The sequence below is a fragment of the Convolutriloba macropyga genome, unplaced genomic scaffold (assembly GCF_964194025.1).
Source record: "Convolutriloba macropyga unplaced genomic scaffold, txConMacr16.3 SCAFFOLD_2921, whole genome shotgun sequence".
Taxonomy (NCBI): Eukaryota; Metazoa; Xenacoelomorpha; order Acoela; family Convolutidae; genus Convolutriloba; species Convolutriloba macropyga.
In genome coordinates, this window is record NW_027450977.1 from 1 (window position 1) to 7,500 (window position 7,500).

The 7,500-nt window shown below is 45.6% G+C and overlaps 2 pseudogenes; both read left to right on the forward strand.

Annotated features, from left to right (window-relative positions):
* Positions 1-776: 776 nt before the first annotated feature.
* On the forward strand, positions 777-928 carry LOC142356315 (5.8S ribosomal RNA; annotated as a pseudogene).
* Positions 929-2,611: 1,683 nt separating this feature from the next.
* LOC142356316 (large subunit ribosomal RNA) overlaps positions 2,612-7,500 on the forward strand; it is a 7,279-nt pseudogene continuing 2,390 nt past the window's right edge.

The following is a 7,500-nucleotide window of genomic DNA, read 5'->3' on the forward strand; positions in this document are numbered from 1 at the left end:
ATGAACAAAAGTTTATATCGAGTATTATGTTGACGTTAGTAGGCCCTGGCCGAAAGCGCAGCATGTGAAAGGTATAGATAAAAGTTAGCGTTGCAGTCAGTACTGTGTAGTTACTAGTAGCTGGATTTAAGCTCGAAATGAGACACTGTTGGTGAAACTTCATCATGAGAACGTCACAAGCTGATCACGCTCTATGATATGACTAGTATTATGTTGCTTCTAGTAGGCTAAGCGCAAGCCGAAACATCAACATGTGAAAGTCGTAGAATTTTGCAATCAAACTGTGGCTAGTACTGTGATGTTACTAGTAACCTTTTCTTACGTCATATGGCCAAGAGAGCATTTGAAGGCGAAACTTCTGCATGGGGAAGCTGCATCATGAACAAAAGTTTATATCGAGTATTATGTTGACGTTAGTAGGCCCTGGCCGAAAGCGCAGCATGTGAAAGGTATAGATAAAAGTTATCGTTGCAGTCAGTACTGTGTAGTTACTAGTAGCTGGATTTAAGCTCGAAGTGAGACACTGTTGGTGAAACTTCATCATGAGAACGTCACAAGCTGATCACGCTCTATGATATGACTAGTATTATGTTGCTTATAGTAGGCTAAGCGCAAGCCGAAACATCAACATGTGAAAGTCGTAGAATTTTGCGATCAAACTGTGGCTAGTACTTTGATGATGCTTGTAGCCAACCGAATTGGTTGAAAAGCCCAATAAGTAAGCTAACTTGGGAGAGCTTGTTGGAAACCAAATGCTACTAGATTGGTCCAAATACATCCTTCAACAGGGGATCACTTGGCTCGCTTTACGAAGAGGAGCACAGCTATATGTGTTAATTCGGTATGAATCGCAAGATTTGTTTACCGACCTCTCTAACGCAAAAGGCGGTCTCGGCTTCGGCTGTTGACTGCGTCCGATTCAGGGTTATATAACTCTCGATTGAACACATTGATGTTCTATTGTTGGTGCTTCCAATAAAATTGGAACACTTAAAGCAGAACCGATTCAAATAATAGCATTCTGATCAATGATTGCATTCCTTGATCAAGAACTGCTGGAGTCATTGTGATGGCGAATTTTCTTCATAAGAAAATTGCAAAGAGACGGAACTTAATGAGACTAGTATTATGTTGTTTCTAGTAAGCGGAAGCTGAAACAGCAACATGTGAAAATCAAGTTTTGTTCAATGATCTCGAGGCGATAAGTACTATGAAGCAACTAGTAGCCTAAGCATGACTCAGATTTGAGACAGTCAAAAAGACTGGCGAAACTTCTTCACATGAAAGTTACATAGAGAACTACAAATGTATACAGCGAGTATTATGTTGTTTCTAGTAGGCGAAAGCTGAAACATCAACATGTGAAAGTTGTCTGCAAACTGTAGAACGATATGTGATTAGTACTGTGCTGTTACTAGTAGCCAGTCTGACTGTAGAAGCCAAGACAAAGGGAAACTAATGCATCTGAAAAGGACAAGTTATGGAAAGGTATGCACGATAAGTATTATGTTGTTTCTAGTAAGCGGCAGCTGAAACATCAACATGTGAACGTCGTTGTGTACAGTAACCTAGAACTATATAGTCCTTAGTAACGTGCATTTACTAGTACCTGTAATTGGTATTCAGACTCAGGCAGTTTGGAATAGTTTGGCAAAGATGCACCAGAGAAAACTGGGATTTGATACAGAAATTGTTGAATACAAGTATTATGCTGCTTCTAGTAGGTTGAATCCGAAACATCAGCATGTGAAAATTGAAAACATTTCTGGTTCGAATTGTCACAAGTATTTGGTGATCTGAGTAGCCAAACTCACTACAACGCCAATTGAAGGCAAAAATTCTCAACGGGAAAAGCTATTCTCATTGAATGAGCTAACAAGACGAGTATTATGTTGCTTCTAGTAGGCGAAAGCCAAAACATCAACATGTGAAAGTCTTGCTGAACAAATTTAATGTTGTTGAGCTCAGTACCGTGTGAATTAGTAGCCATAATTGGCGAGCGAAAATTGAACTGGCGAAACTTCGTCTTTGGAAAATTGCAGATGCCGAGCACTTATTTTGCAACGAGTATTATGTTGACTGTAGTAAGCGAAAGCCGAAACAGCAACATGTGAAAGCTGTTGAAATTTGTGGTCATTTTGCAATAAGTACAAGGAGTGTAACTAGTAGCCAGGTCAAAATTTGGGATAAGAATGAGCAAAAATTCTGCATGAGAACAGTTGAAATTATGAAACTAAATTACAAAGACTAGTATTATGTTGTTTCGAGTACGCGAAAGCGGAAACATCAACATGTGAACGTTTGTAACGAAGTTTCGTTAATTTTCAGCCTAGTACTGAGCAAGAACGAGTAGCCTCATCTCCAATCCCACGCAAAATGTAGTGAAATATGTGAGTGAACCTTATTCACGGTGAGGGTTTCCCGAGGTCTGTATTGCAGCGAGTATTATGTTGCTTCTAGTAAGCGGAAGCTGAAACAACAACATTTGAAAGTTGGAATTAATGACTGAATGGAAACTTCGACCTGTGTTTGATAGTAGTAGCGAACAAAACTGCTGAATCGGTTTCTGTCTCATATTGGTCAGTGAACCAATTAAGAGACAATCAACTACATAACCTGAATTGGGCGAGAGAACCCCCTTAACTTAAGCATATCAGTAAGGGGAGGAAAAGAAATCAACTGAGAATCCCTTAGTAATGGCGAATGAACAGGGAAAAGCTCATCGGGAAGAGAAATGGCAACATTTCTCGGTGTCCGGTATGGTTTGATGCTAGACTGGTGAATTTGTCCTGATGTCTACTGGAAAGTAGCATCAAAGAAGGTGAAAATCCTGTAAAGGTCATTTTCGATACCAGTCATAATGGCTCATTCCTATGAGTAGAGTTGTTTGAAAGTGCAACTCGAAGCTGGAGATATGTCTCTCCAAAAACTAATTATAAAGCGAGACCGATAGTAAACAAGTACCGTGAGGGAAAGTTGAAAAGCACTCTGAAGAGAGAGTGAAAAGTACGTGAAACTGTTGAAGGGGAACTGGAGTGAGCGTTACCATACTCAATGCCTTGATATTATATTCTCGGCTACCGAGTAGTGTAGTTGTCGTCTTTTGGCAAATCTTGTTAATGAATCGAGCAGAAGTTTTCCTCGGAATTCTTCTTGTTGATTCTAAACAAAATGAGATAAATTGATCTTGATTGCCTGTCTGACCTCAACTTCCTATTCAATGCTCTCTACAGCCCGTCTTGAAACACGGACCAAGGAGTGTGAGTTGCTTGCAAGTGTTGTCGCTCATTGAAAGCGCACACGCGAAATGAAAGTGAACAGTGTAATTTTTATGAATTGCACTACTTTGTGTGGTGAGGGCGCCGATTCGGTGTCCCGCAACCACGGACGGTTTTGCTCTTATTGCATGACTGATCCAGAGCAAGTAGCACACGACCCGAAAGATGGTGATCTATGCTTGGGCAGGGCGAAGCCACGGGAAACCATGGTGGAAGCCCGAAGCGGTTCTGACGTGCAAATCGATCGTCTGACCTGAGCATAGGGGCGAAAGACTAATCGAACCATCTAGTAGCTGGTTTCCTCCGAAGTTTCCCTCAGGATAGCAAAAGCTTGAGCAAGATTGAAAAATCTTCGCAAAGCAATTTCATCGGTTAAAGCGAATGATTAGAGGAATGGGGGAAAATTTTTCCTTCACCTATTCTCAAACTATAAATCGGTGAGATGTCCTTGTGACTTAATTGCACTTGGACTATGAATGCAAGCTTTTTGTGGGCCGCTTTTGGTAAGCAGAACCGGCGATGTGGGATGAACCAAAAGTTGGGTTAAGGCGCCTAACTACTTGCTCATGAGTCACCACAAAAGGTGTTGATTGATACTGACAGCAGGACGGTGGTCATGGAAGTTGAAATCCGCTAAGGAGTGTGTAACAACTCACCTGCCGAATCAATCAGCCCTGAAAATGGATGGCACTAGAGCTCGTGGCCTATACCCAACCATGAATATCAATATCTAACGCAAGTTAGATTAGAGAAAAAGAGCCTCACCAGCTCAAAAATGATATTCATGTGTAGGAGGACACATTGATTGCGCTAAAGTATGCACGCAAGTGTATGCGCGAAGCGATCAATGGAGCAGATCTTGGTGGAAGTAGCAAGTACTCAAATGAGAACTTTGAGGACTGAAGCGGGAAAGGCTTTCATGTGAACAGCGTTTGCACATGAGTTAGTCGATTCTAAAAGACAGGCTAATGCCAAAGTCTTGAATAGTGGTTTCTTGAAAACTGCTGAGTCTCGAAAGAGCATCGGGTTAAAATTCCCGAACTTACTCTCCTGGCATTGAGACGGCAACGTCATTGAGGTCGAACTTTGTCATTGGGACCTTGGGGAAGAGTTATCTTTTCTTTATAACACGTTGTAGAGTCCTTGGAATTGATTCAATCAGAGATAAGGCTCGAAGCGTGCAAGAGCACAGCAGCATTTGCTGTGTCCCAATTGTTCCTGGTGGCACATAAAAGTTTGGCTTAGCAGATGTCAGGAGAGTGAATCGTACCGATTACCGCATCAGGTCCCCAAGGTGAAAAGCCTCTGGTCTTGGAACAGTGTAGATAAGGGAAGTCGGCAAAATAGATCCGTACCTTCGGAAGAAGGATTGGCTCTGAGGAGTGGGTGTAACAAGCCTTTAGTTTGACGCTTCGGTCTGCTAAAGCGTGCGATGGCCTTCGGGTTGTTGGCGTTTGGTTTGACTGCTAGCTGATATGCTTTAGGTCTATTCTGTTGCACAAAAAACACTCGAACTCTGAACTGGTTCGGACAAGGGGAATCCGACTGTTTAATTAAAACAAAGCATTGCGATGGCTGGTGAAACGGTGTTGACGCAATGTGATTTCTGCCCAGTGCTCTGAATGTCAAAGTGAAGAAATTCAAATAAGCGCGGGTAAACGGCGGGAGTAACTATGACTCTCTTAATTAGTGATGATTAGTTGACTGTGTGCAACCTCCACGAGGTCTCGCTGGAAACTGCCATTCGTGGCTGAGCTAAGCACACCATCAATAGTCCCCGGAATGGACAAACCTTAAAAACTTGCCCAGTGGAAGGAAAACCACTCAACAAACCACGGTTTCGGAGTCATACCAAAACAAAGACTGTCCGTGGAAGGCAAACCACTAAAACCACGGTTTCGGAGTCACACCAAAACAAAGACTGTCCGTGGAAGGCGAACCACTAAAAACCACGGTTTCGGAGTCATACCAGAACAAAGGCTGTCCGGTGAAGTGTGCTGACCACCTTAAAAGTTCGCCAACCACTTTGGGTAAAACCAAAGTCTGTACCTCGGTACAGTAGTCCCAACGATGAAGACAATCAATGAGAAAGATCTGGCCTCAGCCAGACAAGACAGTGTGAGCACCAGTAGTTGTGGAGACGTGGCCTCCAAGTGGACCTGCGACATCTGCGGACAGGGTCCGTTCAGGAGTGAGCTCGGCCTGAAGCAGCACAAGACCAGAAGTCACAAGTCAGGGGCATCACAGACGAAAGCATCACAGGGAGCACATGCGGGCAGGGCTCCCACCCAGGAACCCGTGAGTGGCCAAGCAACAGCCCCCAACTGGTGCTGCTCAATCTGTGGTGCTGGACCCTTCAAAGGACAGACTGGTCTCTCACTTCACACCAAAAGCAGGCACCCAGATACATACCACCAGATGCAGGCCCAGAAGACAGGCAGATCTAATGCAAGGTGGACTCTTGAGGAAATGGCTCTGGTCAGAGACGCGATGAGGGGCCTTGATCCCGCATCCCAGAAGCAAGAGAATGAGCAACTGGCAAGACTGTTCCCCCATCGATCCGCTGAGGCATTCAAGGGCTTGAGAAAGAACCAACAGTTTGTGGCAATGATGCAGGAACATGACAGGGAGGAAAACACTGTGCAGGAAGACAGACCAAGACACTGTCTTGAGACGGGCATCGACCTTGAGATGCTGGCTCTTCCTCCTCCGGGTGAATGGCACAGAATGACGGACGACGATCTCACCCAGTACGTCGAGAGAGAGGGACAGATGTGGCTACAAACCCTTGCACAAGAACCAGGGAAGAATGGGGGACAGAGGGCTCACAAACATCCTAGACGATCCAAGAAGGGCATGAGACGGCACCAGTATGCAAGACTGCAGGCTCTTTACAGACGTGACAGGGCTAAGGCAGCGGCATCAGTGATGGATGGGTCATGGGAGAAGTTTGGTGAGCACAACCCCATCACCGACAAGACAGGGTTTCTTGATGCTTGGCAGCAGCTCCTTGAGACGGAAGCAGAGACAATAGACCTAAGCACAATCAGCGGTCAGGGTTGGGTCACTCCAATCACCATCGAAGAAGTGGCCAAGTGTGTGCAGACCATGGGACAGACAGCTCCTGGACCAGACAGGGTGAGCAGGAAGACGGTGACTTGCATCCCCTTCAAGAAGTTGGTCTCCCACTTCAATCTCTGGCTGCTGGCTGAACATCTACCCGAGTGGCTCCTTAGTGGAAGAACAGTGTTCATCCCCAAAGTGGCAGGGTCTCAGGAACCAATGGACTTCAGACCCATCACAGTGGCAAGTGTACTGGCCAGGGTGTTCCACAAGTGCTTAGCTGCACGACTTGAGGACCTAGACGACAATATCAGACAGAAGGGCTTCAAGAGGGTAGATGGGACGGCAACCAACTCTCTTCTGCTGCAGGGCATTATCAGTGAGGCAAAGACACAGAGACGGGGACTCAAACTGGCCTTCATAGATGTGAAGAAGGCCTTTGACAGTGTGACCCACAAGGCCCTGGCAGAAGCAGCACTAGAAGCAGGCATAGACCCCAAGATCCTCAGATACATCATGAAGGGCTACAAGAGACAGGGCACAACTCTGGAGATCGACGGAGCAAGACGCTTGGTGAAGCCATCCAAGGGGGTCAGACAGGGGGATCCCATCTCCCCAATCCTATTCAACCTTGTGATGAACAGGGTGCTGAAGACTCTACCCCAAACGACTGGAATCCAGATGGGCTCAGAAAAGCTGAATCACCTCGCCTTTGCCGATGACGTTGTGTTGCTAGCTCAGACGCAGACAGGGCTTCAGGACTCTATCAACAGACTGGAGACAGGGCTGGAAAGATGTGGTCTCTCTCTCAATGCCAAGAAGTGTGCAACCCTAGATGTGGACACAGTGCCAAGGGACCGACAGATAGTGATAAACCCTAACACAGTGTTCAGCAGCAGGGCAGGAGGTCTCCCCGTGATGACAGCAGAATCCTTCTACAAGTACCTGGGCATTGAGACAGGGGCATATGGTACGAGGACAAACACCATCAAGAAGCTGGAGAAGAAGCTAGATGACCTGAGAAGAGCCCCCCTGAAACCACAGCAACGAATCTGGATACTCAAGACCTACTGCATACCCAGTGTGTACCATCAGCTAGTCCTTGCAAAGACAACGAAGCAGGTCCTGGGAGGCATTGACAGGGTCATCAGGAGGACGG